The sequence below is a fragment of the Siphateles boraxobius genome, unplaced genomic scaffold (genome assembly GCF_051911475.1).
Source record: "Siphateles boraxobius isolate OS27281-9 unplaced genomic scaffold, OSU_SipBor_1 77, whole genome shotgun sequence".
Taxonomy (NCBI): domain Eukaryota; kingdom Metazoa; phylum Chordata; class Actinopteri; order Cypriniformes; family Leuciscidae; genus Siphateles; species Siphateles boraxobius.
Genome location: NW_027509205.1, coordinates 3669269 through 3682384, shown reverse-complemented (window position 1 = coordinate 3682384; position 13116 = coordinate 3669269). Strand labels below are relative to the sequence as shown.

At 46.2% G+C, this 13116-nt stretch overlaps 3 non-coding genes and 1 pseudogene across 3 annotated transcripts; all 4 read left to right on the top strand.

The window, feature by feature from the left end:
• The first annotated feature begins 3460 nt into the window (after window positions 1–3460).
• LOC143727482 (U2 spliceosomal RNA) lies at window positions 3461–3642 on the top strand. The gene has a single exon (XR_013199505.1). It is a non-coding gene; the product is annotated as a U2 spliceosomal RNA (small nuclear RNA).
• Window positions 3643–4076: 434 nt separating this feature from the next.
• Window positions 4077–4240, top strand: LOC143726879 (U1 spliceosomal RNA). The gene has a single exon (XR_013199104.1). It is a non-coding gene; the product is annotated as a U1 spliceosomal RNA (small nuclear RNA).
• A 6626-nt stretch (window positions 4241–10866) lies between these two features.
• On the top strand, window positions 10867–11037 carry LOC143727255 (U2 spliceosomal RNA; annotated as a pseudogene).
• Window positions 11038–11471: 434 nt separating this feature from the next.
• On the top strand, window positions 11472–11635 carry LOC143726962 (U1 spliceosomal RNA). The gene has a single exon (XR_013199183.1). It is a non-coding gene; the product is annotated as a U1 spliceosomal RNA (small nuclear RNA).
• Window positions 11636–13116: the final 1481 nt, after the last annotated feature.

Below are 13116 nucleotides of genomic sequence, written 5' to 3'. Positions count from 1 at the left end.
GGGTTTTGTGATATTTCTGTATGCCCGAGATGAGAGGTTTCAGGATAGCTACTCTCAATGTGAGAGGTCTGAAGATGGCAGAGCGAAGGAGAGCCTTTTTTGAGTCTTTAAAGACCTGTTGTTTTGATGTTTTGTTGTTACAAGAATGCCATCTAGAGGGCAGCAGAGACGAAGTTATTTTTTCAGAGGAATGGGAAAGGGGCCCATCAGTGTGGGGGGCGGGAAACGTTAAGGCTGATGGGGTGGGAATACTTTTCAATTCTGAAGAATTTTTAGTTGAAGGGAGTGCAATGGTTGTTCCGGGGAGGGTGTTATACATTGATGTAAGATGGAGAGGGGTGGGTGTTAGAATTATTAATGTTTATGCTCCCAGCAAAAGAGATGAGAGGTTGGGTTTCTTTAATTGTTTGAAAGTTTTATTTTTTACGCATAGGAAGGTTTTTCTTGGGGGGGACTTTAATGTGTCGCTGGATAGAGAACCTAGAGGGGAGTTAGCCAATTTAATTAGAAGTTTTTCGTTTCGTGATTCCTTCAAGGTGGTAGGGGGAGCATCAGAGGGATATACATGGAGAAACAGTAGAGGAGAAGCTTCCCGCCTGGATTATGTGTTTGTACCTGCGGGAATTGAAATGGGGAAGTTTTTTAGGTTACCGGTCTGGTTGTCGGACCATTGTATGGTAGGGGTGGAGGTGGAAGTGGGGGGGTGTGAGAGGGGAAGAGGGTCCTGGAGGCTGAATAGGTTTTTTTTGCAGGACGAGATTTTCTGCCAGGTGTTCAGACATCTTTATAGGGCGTGGCAGAATTTGAAGGGGTTGTATGTGTCGCGGGCCTTGTGGTGGGAGGGAGTTAAGGAGAGAATAGGAATTTTCTGTAGGTGGTGGGGGAGGGCTAAAGCAGTGAAAAGGAGAGAGGTAATTAATGGTTGGAATAGGGAAATGCAGTTTCTGTGGAATAATGGAGGGAGTGGGGTAGCAGGGGTAGGAGGCAGGTTCTACGAGTTACAGGGAAAGATAAAGGATTTCTATATGAAAGAGGCGGAAAAGTTTATGTTAGAGATGGGCAGGAGGAGAAGGGTTTTGGAGGAAGGGCCATCAAAATTTTTATTCGCTGCCATAAAGAAAAATCAACAGAAGAGAGGTATAGAGATTTTGAGGACAGAGAATGGGTATACAAAGTCGACGGATGAGATGTTGAGTGTGGTGGAGTATTTTTATAAGCAGCTTTTTAGTGTTAGAGGTTCTGTAGATTCTTTGGCAGAAGGGTTTTTAAAGTGCTTAAGGAAATCTTTAGAGAGTGAGGAAGCTGATGGTCTGGAAGGGGAAGTTTCTTGGCAAGAAGCAAGAGAGGCGATGGTAACTCTTAAGAAAGGGACGGCTCCAGGTTGTGATGGGTTGCCAATTGAGTTATATTGCTCTTTTTGGCAGCAAATTGGGAAGGACCTGGTGGAGGTGTATAATGAGAGCCTGTCGGCTGGAATGCTTCCCGAGTCAATGAGGACAGGGCATGTCTCCCTTCTGTATAAGAAGGGAGACAAGGAAGATTTGGCAAATTGGAGACCCATCACTTTGCTCAATATAGATTACAAGATCCTGGCAAAAGTGATAGCAGTGAGAATGAGGTCGGTGGTAGGGAGGGTAGTGCATCCGGACCAAACCTGCGGGGTGCCTGGGCGGACTAGTAGTTTGAATCTAACGCTGATAAGGGACGCTGTAGGGTGGGCTGAGCAGAGGAATCTTCCGCTAGCTATCTTAAGCCTCGATCAAGAAAAGGCTTTTGATAGAGTCGGGCTTTCTTTTTTGTTCAAAGTTTTGGAGAGGGTAGGATTTGGGGAAGGGATTAGAGCGTGGGTGCGTTTATTGTATGAGGGGGCGGAGAGTAAGGTGAGAGTGAATGGCTTTTTGACGAGGTCAGTAAAACAGTTGGGAGGGGTGAGACAAGGTTGTCCCTTGTCCCCCCTCTTATATATCCTGTTCATAGAGCCTTTGGCAGCCCGTTTAAGAACTTGGCAGAGGTTCAGTGGCTTGCATATGCCAGGCGCGGGAGGTAGGTGCGCAAAAGTGTCCGTGTATGCAGATGACATGACACTGTTCTTGACGACTGAGAGGGATTTTGCGGAATCAACCCAGATCCTTAGGGACTTTGGGGAGGCTACGGGGGCAAAAGTGAACATGTCAAAGTCAGCAGTGATGTTTGTCGGGAAGTGGGCTGGGAAGGAAACCGTCACTGGGGGATATAGTTTATGTGAAAATGGCCTAAAAATATTGGGGGTACGGTTTTTCAGGCAGAATAGTGCCAAGGAGAACTGGAAGGTTTTGGTTGGGAAAATCCGCTCCAAAGTGGGGTTTTGGAGAACAAGAGAACTTTCTCTATCGGGGAGGGCATTGGTGATAAAAGCGGATTTGCTGCCTACAGTTAATTTTTTAGCTTATGTTTTCCCTATTCCTTATAATGAGGGCCGTGAGTTGGATAGTCTGGTGTTTTCTTTTTTGTGGAAGGGTGGGTGTGAGATGGTATCGAGGGCACAGGTGGGGCAAGATGTTAAGCAGGGCGGGAGAGGGGTACCGTTTTTTAGTTTGAGGGTTGCAGCTATTTTTGTTTCTTTTACGGCACGCCTGATTGTACAGGAGAGGGTTCACAAAGCTTATTATTTTGCAAGGTTCTGGGCAGCCTTCTTACTGAGATCAATAACTATGTGGGACAAGTTGGTTCCATGGTCGATGGATAGGACGGCGGTATACCAATGGCTGGCTAATTTTCTGCACAAACATTCTTGGGGTTTGGAACAGGGAATAGTTTTGAACCATAAAGAATTGTATAGAGGCTTAAGGGAAAGGGAGAGGGGGGAAGAGGGATTAGAAAGACTTCTGCCGGTCAAGGTGAATTGGAAGATGATACAGCCGTCATATATAGATGGGGCGGGCAGGGACCTTCATTGGATGGGGGCCCTGGGGCGCTTGCCTGTAAGAGAAAGGCTGTACCGTCATGGGCAAGGAAGGTCACCTTTATGCCCAAATGAGTGTGGGAAGGAAGAGACAATTGAACATGTCTTTTGGTCATGTCCAATTGCGTCAGCCTTTTGGAAAGAGGTGAATCAATGGTGGGTGGGATGGAGGGGCCCTATATTGACCAGAAACCTGGTAATTTATGGGGAAGGTTTGGAGAGGCAGAGGGCGGATGTGAGGAAAGGAGTATGGATAATTGTAACCGAAGGGAAGAGATTTGTGTGGAATCATAGGACCTCAATGTTGAGGGTCAAAAAACCAAGGATGGATTCAAAGTTAATTGTATGTTGTGTATTAGCAAGAGTACTAAAATATGTAGACGAAGGAAAAATTAAAAAAGAAATAGAAAGATACCTGAGTAGGAGAGGGAGATAGGATTTAAAAATTGGTTCTATGTGTAAAATGATGGTACATTGAAAAAGTGTGTTGTAAAATCATGTAATATATGTATGTAAATGATGGATTAAAAAAAAAAAAAAAAAAAATTTCTGTTCTTATCAGTTTAATATCTGATACGTGCCCTACCCGGGCACCATATATTAAATTGATTTTTGGAACTGGGAGATGGAACAGGGGCTTGCTCCGTCCACTCCACGCATCGACCCGGTATTGCAGTACTTCTGGGAACGGTGCACCCCCAAAAACTGTGTTCAATGAAAGAGATGTTTTAGTCTTGTGTGGCAGCAGGTGTTAATGGAAGTAACGTATATTGCTGTGTATGGGTGCTTTAAAGGTGTTGTAGGTGATCATATGCTATACAGGTAATGGTGGTGTGAGAGGGAAAAAAAAACAACAACTCTGTTCTTATCTCGTTTAACATCTGATTCGTCCACTATCCGGTGACCGCGTATGAAATTGATTTTTGGCTCATGGATCCGGAGCATGAAAACAACATCATCCACAACAACAACAGCAAAAGAGCCCGACTCTGCAGGTTTTTGATGTCTCTCTCTTATCTCTTGGAGTTTTTACGAATGAGCTGATGAGTTGAATCAGGTGTGTGTTTGATTGTCCGACCGTTGGTGAGGATTGCGGAGAGGGACACGGTGCCTCTGACGGGAGGCCTGGGAATTCATACTTACCTGGCAGGGGAGGCACCATGATCAGGAAGGTGGTTCACCCAGGGCGAGGCTCGGCCATTGCACTCCGGTTGTGCTGACCCCTGCGAATTCCCCAAATGTGGGAATCTCGACTGCATAATTTATGGTAGTGGGGGACTGCGTTCGCGCTCTCCCCTGGACACACTGGTTAAAAGAGCAGATTGTTCGAGTTCCTCTTCTTCTGGTAGTTAACGACCTAGGAAGTCCAGAGAATTGAACTGCAGTGGTTGATCGAGAGATGTAAAACTCTCAACCTAGGACCAGTCTGCAAAAGTAGGGCTGTTTTTTAGTTTTTTTTTTCATCATTCTTCAAATAATCTCCATTATTCAACCAGCGCTTTTATTGGCAGCAGTGGTCCTAGAAGCAAAGTTGTTCCGAATGAGGAGTTCTATCATGTGGTATGAATACCTTGTGCATGTGTGAAAAATCACCTGACATACAGTCGCCTATGGCCGTATTCATGTTGTTGTTTTTACTGTTTACAGCGCCACCAAGTGGCCAGTCGCCACATCCCTTTTCACCTGAGCACAGGCTGAGCCCGTGCACAGGTGTACCGACTTGGGTGTAATTGTCTCATTCCGTTGGAGAGTTATGGCCATTTAAGTAAAGCCCGCCTCGCCCACTCCCAACGTTTTGGCGTCCCGTCGCCAACGTGAATCGAAATTCCGACTTTTTTCCCCATCGCTGTCGGCAATCAGACTCCAGGGAATCTTTCTGCACCGGTTTGGGTCAGATCGGGCGAAAGACCTAGGACTAGTGTGCAAAAGTAGCTTTTTCACAAAATCCCAAATACCCGAAAATCTCGCCAGCACAACCATCAAATCCGAGGCCTGCGTCTTGTTCGGCCCGAGCCAAGGATTCCGGTGATGTAAGACACTTGGGTCTGCGACGGACGGTTCAGGAGTTACGAGGCATTTCGTACTTCTGATCGCTGCAGCGCCACCTTGGGGCCGATTGGGCCGAGCCTTGGTGATGTTGTAGACCGGGCGGGTACTACCATCCCTCAAGAGTTTCAAGTCTCTACGACGTACGCTTTGGTCTGCCCGCTCACTTTTAGGGCAGAATGTTTGTTGGTCCAAAATCCCAGGTTGCACTCCAAAGTGTCGTGTTGTGCGCTCTGCTGTGATCCATTTTCGGTGTCAACAGTCAAGCTGAGCTTGTATTGCTGTGAGCTGAGCTTGTTTGTTGGCGACCTTTAGACCCTCTCGCCACGGCCCAGGTGGGCGTGGCCTTTGACGGCTCCCCCGCCTCTGCGTCATTGTGTCATCGCTTCTCGGCCTTTTGGCTAAGATCAAGTGTCTGGTCCTAGGGTAGAGACAGCGATCGCCTCTTGGAGGTTTTTCCGGCTTGGGTCCTTCAGTGACTTGAGCCCCAAACTTTTGAGAGGTACATTGATCCAGCTGCTTTTATTCCGGTTCTGTTTTAAGGTAAGACCTTTTTATCTATTTATTATTTATTTATTTATTTATTGTTTTTTAAAGTTTTAGGCTGTTGGTGTCTCCACCATGTCGGCTGCCCGTGCCGGCATGAGGAGGCACCACAGTGTGCGTTTTTTATTCAAAGAAGTTGAGGGGAAGCTCCTGGGGATATCACGTCTTGACTTCTCCAGGAAGCTGATCCAAAAAACTCTAAATTTTAAACCTGATGATCTGAATTGCATCGTGACTCTGCCCCTGAACAAAGGATTTGATGTTAGTTTTAGAGCGGTTTCCCACCTGAATGATTTCTGGCACAGATTTGAAGTAGCTAAATCCCAGCTGTCCATGTTTACTGTTGAAAAGCTCTCTGACAACACACTTAAAACTGTGATTGTTAGAATGTTTAATGAGACAGTGACTGGGGAGGACATTTGTGTCTGGCTGGGCAGATTTTGCACAGTTCGAAGCCAGCCAGTCAAGGTTTTAGATGAGGATGGTATTTGGACATGCTCCTGGCGAATTCCCATTAAACAATGGGAAGACGCTGGGGGCTACCAGGGCCTGAAGCATCTGCCTTCTATGATTGTGTTGGGCGAGAACAGAGGCTACATTCACTACCAGGGTATGCCCAAATTATGTAGAAAATGTGGAAAGTTTGGGCACTTAGCTGAAGAATGCCAGGAAATGATATGTGGGAAATGCAGAGAAATTGGTCATACTTTTGAAGAGTGTACCAATGGCAGGCGGTGCAACCTCTGTGGGGAGTCATCCCATCTCTACAGAGATTGCCCTAAAAGTTTTGCCAACAAACTGAAAGGCAACAAAATGGCCGCCCCACATGTGGAACAAACAAAAGAGCAAAGGAAGGAGGAGGCGGTCCCTGAGGTTTTGGCGGGAAATTCTATTTCCCAGCCAGCCTCAGGGAGTGGGCAGGAGGAAGGAAGTGGGGCGGCCACAGGGGCGGAGTCAAGTTTTAAAAGCGAACAGAGTGAGGAAGCCGTTCCCCAACAAGAGAGAAGTGAAAACAAAATGGAGGAGGAGGAGGAGGATGCAACGGCTTCCTCACTCTACACCGTATCGGAGGTTAGTGTGGTGGATAGTGGGGGTGAATCCGAGGGTTCACTCCCCAATGCTCAGGTGCAAAAAAGGTCTGCGAGATCTCCTCTGCTTCAAACAGAGGAGAAAAGACTGCGGGCATCGCATCGGCTAGATAGTTCCTCTTCGTTAGATCTAGACCGTATGTGGCCCGCAGAATCTCCCAATGAAGTCTCCTTTTTGCACGTTAAGCTTAGAACATCGTCACCGAAGGAGCCACAAGAGGTTCTCTCTGTGGACTCTGAGGCGGCGAGCATTTGCCCTCCTGATCCCAGTTTTTCTGGGGAAAAGGAGAAGCAAGTGCTACATGACATAACATGATTTTAATGTAACTTTCTGCAGTCTTTTGGTTTTATCCTTCTATTAATGCTTGTATTTTTAACCATACTGCTCATGGCCCTCACTATCTCTACAATCAATGTGAGAAGTGTGAGATCTACTTTGCGAGCACAGAGTGTGTTATCCTTTTTAAAAACTTTTAAGTCAGATGTGTTTTTATTGCAAGAATGTGGTTTGCCCTTTTTAACAAATTACAGGAAGTGGGAGGAGATTTGGACCCCAGGATTTTCCATTTGGAGTGGGTCCAATTTTAACAAAAATGACGGTGTTGCTATTTTAATAAAAAATCCCAACCTTTTGGTGAAGGGCAGCACTGTGGTGAGGGACGGGCGGGCAATTTTAGCAAATCTGACTTTTTTAGGTAAGGATCTTAACATTTTAAATATGTATGGTTTTACTGAAAAAAATAACAGGTATGAGCTTTTAGAAGACTTGCAACCCCACATGCTAGGCAGGGCTCCCCTAGTGGTAGCAGGGGATTTTAATTGTGTATTATCAAAAAAGGACAGAAGGAGGGTAGGAGAGGATTTTAAGGTCGACAAGACATCGGTTTTATTACAAAATATAGTCAAAGATTTTAAGTTAGTTGACTGTTTTAAAACAATGCATCAAAGAGAGGAAGGCTTCACCTGGTTCAGTGGTGACGGTGCCAGAGCCTCTCGAATTGACTATATTTTTACCAGGGACCTCCCGCCGACCGATGCTACATTGACCCCCCTCTTTTTTTCCGACCATATGATGCTGTCTTGCACTCTTTCACCCCCCACGGGTGTGACTGCAGGGGGAGGGCTGTGGAAGCTGAACTGTTCCCTATTAGAGGACGAGGAAGTGGTTAGTGAGTATAGGGAGTAGTTCAGCCAATGGCAGACCCTCCAGGACTTTTACGACTCACGTGCACAGTGGTGGGAGATGCGCAGCGCCGCACTCCCAGAGCAGATGTTGAACGGTCTCCGGGGAACCACATCCGGACCGTGGGCAGGTGGAGTTTTTGGCCATGCCTCTGGAGTGCATAACCGCCCTGACCGGGAGGATCTCATGGGCCACCATCCGCGACAAGTCTTTAAGCCTGTTCTGGAGAGCTGGGTGGGCTGCGTTCCTCCAAACATCTTTGGCCTCACCTAGTGTGAGGCCTGGAACCGGGCTCACCGATTCTCGATCCTGCACAAGAGAGATAAGAGATTTGTGATTAGTTAAAACAGTGGCATCATTTGTCTCTAAAAGGTATTTCTTTAAAAATTTCTTAATAAAACTATGCTCTTTTGACAAATTAAAAGACACTGGACTTTTAAGATCAATGGGTAAAATTTTCAAAGTTCTTAAGTATGACCCCATCCAGAATCGGGTCATGGCTGCTGTCTTGTGTTCTCTGGATGGGGTCAGTGCGTACTGGATGTGGAGGGCGGCAAAGCGGCTGCCTAAAAACAGGTGGGGGTCTGGGAGGCCTTTCCCTCCATTTTCTTTTTTCTTTTTGACGACCTCCCTCTTTAGTCGTTCCCACTTGGACCCCCACAGGAAATAAAATACCGCCCTCTCCAGGTTGGCCAGGAATCGTCTTGGGGGACTAAAAACAGAACAGACAAGTAAAATTAGTGGTAAAATCACTGCTTTAAAAATTAAAATCTTGCCTTCAAACGTCAATTGTCTCAGTCCCCAAAAGCCCAGTCTTTGCCTGACTTTCCCTAACATGTCAGTCCAGTTTCCTTGTCCTCCACCCTCTCTGTCAAATTTTACACCTAAAATTTTCAAATCATTGTCTTTAAAATCCAAATCTAATCCAGCTGTGTCTACGTTCCCCCACGGCCCGAAGAGCTGGGCCTCGGACTTACTCCTATTGAGCTTGGCGCCCGAGGCCCGACCGTACCAGTCAGTCAAGTCCATTGCTCTTCGTACTGATAAAAGGTCAGTCGCTAAAAGGGTCACGTCATCCATATATAAAACACAGGTCACCGTCAGTCCACCAGTTCCTGGGATATCTAGTCCTTTAATCCATTTATCCCTTCTCAAGATCTGTGCCAGTGGTTCAATACAAGCCACATACAGAAGGGGAGATAAAGGACACCCCTGACGGACACCGCTGTGGATATTTACAGCTTTGGAAAGATGCCCATTTGCAAGAAATTTGCTGCTTAAGCCCTCATACAGCAGTCCCACTCAAGCTATAAACCTCTCTGGAAACCCCATTTTTTGCAGTACCTGAAGGAGGTACTGGTGCGAGACCCGATCAAAAGCTTTTTCAAAGTCTAAATTTAGGACTACAAGCCTAATGTTTCTGTCTCTCGCATAACAGATGGCGTCTCTGATCAGTACCAGGCTGTCCGTGATCTTCCTGCCGGGCACAGCGCAAGCTTGATCCAGGTGGATTACGTCCTCTAAAACAGTCTACATGCGTGTAGCTAAAATCTTACTAAAAAGTTTACAATCATAATTTAAAAGAGTGATTGGTCGCCAGTTTCTCAAGTCAGTCTTGTCTCCTTTTTTGTACAGTAATGTAACTATCCCTACTCTAAAGCTGTCTGGAAGTCTGTCAAGAGTCTCAAATTCTTTAAAAACTGTAAGTAAGTCATGTGCTAAAATGTCCCAGAAAGTCAGATAAAACTCAAAGGGGAGTCTGTCCATGCCCGGGGAATTCCCCTTCTTAAAACCCTTTAAAGCTTTTTCCAATTCTAAAAGATTAAAATCCTGGGATAAAAGCACATCTGGACTCTTAACTTTTTTATCTAAAAACCCTAAAACTTCCTCTAAGATGCCATTGTGTACCTCTTTAGTGCCGTATAAATTACTGTAAAAACTTTAAATTTCCCCTAAAATCAGGTCAGTTGTATTTACTTCCCCCCCTCTAAAAGTTTTTAAAATATTGATCGACCCTCCCCGAGCTATTGTCTTTTTAAAAAAATACCTGGTACACTTCTCTCCTTCCTCTAACTCCCTTTCTCTACATCTTAAAATGACACCTTTGCTCTTTGTTTCAGACAGATCTGACATTTCTTTCTTTACTTCTTTTATTTCATTTGTAAAATCCAATCCATTGTTTAAAAGGTTAAAATATCTCTGCAGTCTTTTTTGCAACCCCATCATGCGTCTTTTTTCTATATTCTTTTTTTCTTTTCCAATTTGTTTAAAAAACCGTCCTGTCCTTTGTTTCACCATGTTTCACCTGTGGGCCAAGACCGGCCCCCTGTTTTTCCCGTGCCTGCCAGCGGGTGGGGCCCAGGTGGACTACAAGCTTGCCATCCTGGGGGTGGGTCAGGGCTTGAAGGAGCTGACACAACCAAAATTTTCCTCGCTCTGGCTCACCCTAAACGTGATCAAGGATGCCAATTGGGTCACCAGAAATCTGCTGGTGGGGAAACGCGTGACGGTCCCCCTCCACGCTCGGAGCAGAAAATAAGATCAACGCTGCAGGGTGGGCCGCACGTCGTTATTCGGATGGGGGGGCCGGGGTCACACGTAGAAGGTCCCGGCCGCCACCGACCCTGGCCGCCCGTAGATGCACCCTCACCACACTGGCTACGGGAACAGCGGGCCAGCGGGCCGGAGGAGAGGGGATCTCCGCTGGGCACCAGAAGCGGGGAGTCTGGGGCCTGTTCTGGAGACCTGGAGTGAATGGACAATCTTGATAGGGACTCACCCTCGATCCTGTACAAGAGATGTTTTATTTGGCATGTTTTATTGTTCTATTGTTTTTATGTTTTATTCCTATTTATTTTAATCCATTTACGTTTCCTTTAAAACAACACAAATATTAACATACATGGACTTTTACACAACACACAATCAATAATTGATTTTTAACTATAAATTGTGTCCTTTTATTTGTTTGTTTTGTTGTTTTAAGATGTGTAAATAAATACTTGATTTAAAAAAAAAAAAAAAATGTAAATGGAAAACATGGAATGAAAACTTGTGACAATAAAACTTTTTCGAAAGAATCTGTTCTTATCAGTTTAATATCTGATACGTGCCCTACCCGGGCACCATATATTAAATTGATTTTTGGAACTGGGAGATGGAAGTGGAGCTTGCTCCGTCCACTCCACGCATCGACCCGGTATTGCAGTACTTCTGGGAACGGTGCACCCCCAAAAACTGTGTTCAATGAAAGAGATGTTTTAGTCTTGTGTGGCAGCAGGTGTTAATGGAAGTAACGTATATTGCTGTGTATGGGTGCTTTAAAGGTGTTGTAGGTGATCATATGCTATACAGGTAATGGTGGTGTGAGAGGGAAAAAAAAACAACAACTCTGTTCTTATCTCGTTTAACATCTGATTCGTCCACTATCCGGTGACCGCGTATGAAATGGATTTTTGGCTCATGGATCCGGAGCATGAAAACAACATCATCCACAACAACAACAGCAAAAGAGCCCGACTCTGCAGGTTTTTGATGTCTCTCTCTTATCTCTTGGAGTTTTTACGAATGAGCTGATGAGTTGAATCAGGTGTGTGTTTGATTGTCCGACCGTTGGTGAGGATTGCGGAGAGGGACACGGTGCCTCTGACGGGAGGCCTGGGAATTCATACTTACCTGGCAGGGGAGACACCATGATCAGGAAGGTGGTTCACCCAGGACGAGGCTCGGCCATTGCACTCCGGTTGTGCTGACCCCTGCGAATTCCCCAAATGTGGGAATCTCGACTGCATAATTTATGGTAGTGGGGGACTGCGTTCGCGCTCTCCCCTGGACACACTGGTTAAAACAGCAGATTGTTCAAGTTCCTCTTCTTCTGGTAGTTAACGACCTAGGAAGTCCAGAGAATTGAACTGCAGTGGTTGATCGAGAGATGTAAAACTCTCAACCTAGGACCAGTCTGCAAAAGTAGGGCTGTTTTTTAGTTTTTTTTTTTCATCATTCTTTAAATAATCTCCATTATTCAACCAGCGCTTTTATTGGCAGCAGTGGTCCTAGAAGCAAAGTTGTTCCGAATGAGGAGTTCTATCATGTGGTATGAATACCTTGTGCATGTGTGAAAAATCACCTGACATACAGTCGCCTATGGCCGTATTCATGTTGTTGTTTTTACTGTTTACAGCGCCACCAAGTGGCCAGTCGCCACATCCCTTTTCACCTGAGCACAGGCTGAGCCCGTGCACAGGTGTACCGACTTGGGTGTAATTGTCTCATTCCGTTGGAGAGTTATGGCCATTTAAGTAAAGCCCGCCTCGCCCACTCCCAACGTTTTGGCGTCCCGTCGCCAACGTGAATCGAAATTCCGACTTTTTTCCCCATCGCTGTCGGCAATCAGACTCCAGGGAATCTTTCTGCACCGGTTTGGGTCAGATCGGGCGAAAGACCTAGGACTAGTGTGCAAAAGTAGCTTTTTCACAAAATCCCAAATACCCGAAAATCTCGCAAGCGCAACCATCAAATCCGAGGCATGCGTCTTGTTCGGCCCGAGCCAAGGATTCCGGTGATGTAAGAAACTTGGGTCTGCGACGGACGGTTCAGGAGTTACGAGGCATTTCGTACTTCTGATCGCTGCAGCGCCACCTTGGGGCCGATTGGGCCGAGCCTTGGTGATGTTGTAGACCGGGCGGGTACTACCATCCCTCAAGAGTTTCAAGTCTCTACGACGTACGCTTTGGTCTGCCCGCTCACTTTTAGGGCAGAATGTTTGTTGGTCCAAAATCCCAGGTTGCACTCCAAAGTGTCGTGTTGTGCGCTCTGCTGTGATCCATTTTCGGTGTCAACAGTCAAGCTGAGCTTGTATTGCTGTGAGCTGAGCTTGTTTGTTGGCGACCTTTAGCCCCTATCGCCACGGCCCAGGTGGGCGTGGCCTTTGATGGCTCCCCCGCCTCTGCGTCATTGTGTCATCGCTTCTCGGCCTTTTGGCTAAGATCAAGTGTCTGGTCCTAAGGTAGAGACAGCGACCGCCTCTTGTTGGACTTGGTCTCGTGTGTTGCTTGTCACACGGGACACACACCCTTCAGGTGGTACATTGACAAGCGGCTTTTAATTGACGACTCGTTCTACGAGGAATCTTCTGGTTTTAAGGTAAGCAGGTTTTAATTTATTTATTGTATATTTATTGTTGGGTTTTAGCCGCAGCAGGCTAGTGGTGCCTCCAACATGTCGGCTGCTCGTGCCGGCATGAGGAGGCACCACAGCGTGCGTTTTAAATTTAAACCAAAAGAGGATGGCACTCTCCAGGTCATGTCCAGGCT